General features: G+C 44.8%; 1 protein-coding gene across 1 annotated transcript in view; it reads left to right on the forward strand.

Annotated features, from left to right (window-relative positions):
• Positions 1-214: 214 nt before the first annotated feature.
• STARD13 (StAR-related lipid transfer (START) domain containing 13) overlaps positions 215-3,173 on the forward strand; it is a 35,630-nt gene continuing 32,671 nt past the window's right edge. The window contains exons 1-2 of the mRNA XM_009878822.1: positions 215-284; positions 2,299-2,380. The gene's annotated coding sequence lies outside the window, so the exon portion shown is untranslated. The remainder of the gene's footprint in view (positions 285-2,298; positions 2,381-3,173) is intronic.

Here is a 3,173-nt window from a genome sequence, read left to right on the forward strand (position 1 = left end):
TGTTGCAAACCTCAGGGTCCTTTGGAAGCCGGTGGATTTCTTATAGAGACTGTACTTTATTTTCTGATGTTATAAAAAAGAATACTTCAGAGTGATGCCAGTACTTTTAAGCAACAAACAGATACTACCAAGTCTCTTTGCTGTTTCCTTATAATTCAAAGAACTTTAATGCAAAATAACAAAAGTGTGAACTTTTTTCTCTTTCTGCTCAGAAATTGAAGCAAAGGAAGCGTGTGACTGGCTACGTGCAGCTGGATTTCCCCAATATGCTCAGTTCTATGAGGGTAAGTAGTTTTTTTTCCCCTTTGTGAGGTACTGAAAGTGCACTGGGCCCTTGCCAGGAGAGCTTGCAGTTGGCCAACTCTAAGTTTGACTGAGTTACGGCCATGGCTGGCTGCTTCACAAAGCCTAAGCTGCTGGAGTCATACCAGTGCCTAAAGAAGAGTGAAAAAGAGGGACGTAGTTTGTGTAAATCTCAAAGGTTAGCAAAAACAAGTACAAAAAATCCAAACACATAGGTCTTCTTTTCTTCTTCCAAACTTCCTGAACTGTGTCTAAAATAAGATTGAAAGCACTGAAATTTCAGTCTTACTGAAGACTCTGCAAAGGTACTAAAAATGAATAATCAGAGCTGCATTTTACTTTTGCAAAGCAAGAAAAGCCAGTATTTTGGTGCTAACTTAAAGCAAATGATCATGTCCCCTTCCAGGCTGTAAAGTTCCTGCCCAGGGAGGTGGTGTCTGGGAGGGCAGGGTGAGTCGTCATACTGTTACTGTGTTCAGGAGCAGTTTTGGGGGCTGTGGCAGACTTTTTCCTGCTCTTCCTAGCTCAGTGCTGAGAAGGAAACTGCAACTGATCCTCTTTTTTTTTTTTTTCCTCAACTGAATATTCTCTCTGCCAGAGACACAGAGCCCGCTCAGGCGCGCTTGGGTTTATTAGCTGAAGTGTTGCTCCGCCAAACGTTGCTGGACAGCTTCCAGGGTCAGCTTGGGTCTGGAGGCATCACGGCTCCATGCACAGAGCGACGGCCAAGAAACCTTGCGGGTCAGAGCCAGCTCTGTGGAAAGACAGCTTGGACACCATCCATCTCGTCACGTGGGGCTGAGGGCGATGGGGAGCATGATGCTGAGGATACTTCCACAGCTTCTGATGGCCAGCTGAGGTCCCTCAAGGCTCAAGTGCTGGCTTCTGGTGGGCTGTCAGGGTGCCTGGGGACTAGTAGCACCATGCAGAGGTGCTCAGTTGGCTTTGCAGGAGCCAGGAGGGCTTTGTTAAACCCAGAAAGGAACAGAGACTAATAAGCCTGCCAGACCAAAGCTGACATAGATGTGTGTCTACCACAGTTCCTGGGTTCCCAGTAGTACTTTTGTGTCTGCCTTGTAATTAGAGTAACTCAGATACCCACTCCCCAGGAGAAAGGAGAGCCTGCTGCCTGCCAAACTGAAAGGGATGTTCCCTCCAGAAACACCCAGTGCTGGGCTCCCACAGTTCCCATACAATCTATACGCGCTCCAGACAGTATGCATCCCTGAAAACGAGGTCCTTTTTACAGGCATCTATTATGGCAATGTTAAGCACTAGTGTCTGAGAACGCTGTCTGCAGTTCCTGTATCCCGGCGCCCTGCTGCAATACCTAAGCATGGCAGAGCAGTCTGGAGAGCAGCCACAACGCTGGAACCCGTCCCGCCGTCACGGAGCCCACTAATGTGTTGCAGCCATGTAGCTTCTTATTACAAATGTCAGCTTCCAGCACACTAGTCTGGCTTTTTAATTAATATTAGGGGTTATAATTCAGCTCATTTTTTGGGATCTCTGTTACTCAAGTAACCCTTTGTCTGAAATCATTGTTATTGGGACCTTTGCTTTTAAAAGCAAAAAGTGCAGAACATTTCTGTTTCATGGGAAAAGTCTCTCTAGCAAATCACTCATTAAGTCGCTGTGAAGAGTATGGAGAGAATCTTGTTGCTCATGTAGATAAAGAAAGTGTGTTGGTAATTCCCTGATCTCATTTGTTTGTGCTAAGTGCTGGCAAGAACAGCTTACAACTGAGTATCCTGTTAAAGCCAAAATAAAATAATCTTTCTCTCTCTGATGCACAGGATGTTCAGCTATACCTTTAACAATAAAAAAAAATAGTAAAGTTACTGAAAGGGTCACAGTTACAAATGGAAGGGAACCAGAGCTGAGTGAAATTGGTCATACTAGTTTTCGGTGAGCAAGCATATGCAAAGTATATTAGACAATGTATTTTCATTTGATAAGCAAGCAGTCATCTTAATATTGTGTCTCCTTTTATAGACTCACAGTTTCCCATTGACATTGCTGCAGTAAAGAAAGATCATGATTTTCTTGACAAGGACCTTGTAGAACCTCTTTGCAGGTAAATAACACCTAAAGTGTTTTTTTCTGATAATTTAAAAACATGAGCTGATTTGTTACTGTTAGCATAGCAGTCAAAGCAACAGCTTTTCCACACGAATTAAGCAGTGATATGTGTAATGCTACTATTCTGAATTAATTTCTCTTACTGAAAATCCTGAAATAGGACCCCCACTATACTCAGAGAAACCATCACATAATTTGAAAAGGCCCAAATCCAATGGATTTGAAACACCTACCTTTTAAGACAGAACTAGCAGTAGTATAAGCACACCCTGAATAAATAAAGGAGAGATATGTTTGTGTGGCACAGGACTAATATATGCACATGGACAATATATTCATCAGTGACCTGGATGAAGGGACAAAGGGACAGCAAGTTTGCTGGTAATACAAAACTAGGAGGAGTGGCCGACACACCAGAGGGCTGTGTTTGCTATCCACTGTGACCTGGACAGGTTGGAGAGCTGGGCAGGGAGAAACCTAATGAAATTCAAGAAGTGTGAAGTACTGCATCTGGGGAAGAACAGCTCCATGGATCAGTACACGTTGAGGGCTGACCTGTTGGAGAGCAGCTGTGGGGAGAAGGACCTGAGAGTCCCAGTGGACAACAGGCTGACCATGAGCCAACAATGTGCCCTCGTTGCCAAGAAGGCCAGTGGCATCCTGAGCTGCATTAAGAAGAGAGTGGCCAGCAGGTCCAGAGAGGTTATCCTCCCCCTCTGCTCTGCACTGGTGAGGCCTCACCTGGAGTACTGTGTCACCTGGAATACTGTGGGCTCCCCAGTTCAAGA

Source organism: Apaloderma vittatum, unplaced genomic scaffold (assembly GCF_000703405.1).
Source record: "Apaloderma vittatum isolate BGI_N311 unplaced genomic scaffold, ASM70340v1 scaffold3151, whole genome shotgun sequence".
Lineage (NCBI taxonomy): Eukaryota > Metazoa > Chordata > Aves > Trogoniformes > Trogonidae > Apaloderma > Apaloderma vittatum.